We start from the raw sequence: 237 nt of genomic DNA, 5'->3' as shown, positions 1-237 counted from the left end.
GGACTGCGCCAAGAACGGCTCCAAGCTTCTCAGAGATGAGTGAGTCAAGAAGCGCAGCGGTGAGTTAATAAATGAGTGCGTGATGAAGTGAATCTGCGAGTGAGTGAAGGAGTGAGTGAATGAGAGAGTGAATGAGTGAGTGAGTGAAGTAATGTCCAAGGCAACTCTCTCATTGTATGACAATCATTACTTGTGACTACCAAGAGTTTTCAAGAAAAATGTGAGCATTTATGTTGT

The sequence above is a fragment of the Plasmopara halstedii genome (assembly GCF_900000015.1).
Source record: "Plasmopara halstedii genome assembly, contig: Scaffold_1583, whole genome shotgun sequence".
In the NCBI taxonomy this organism is placed as follows: domain Eukaryota; phylum Oomycota; class Peronosporomycetes; order Peronosporales; family Peronosporaceae; genus Plasmopara; species Plasmopara halstedii.
The sequence above is the reverse complement of the archived record's forward strand: the minus strand, read 5'-3'. Positions refer to the sequence as shown.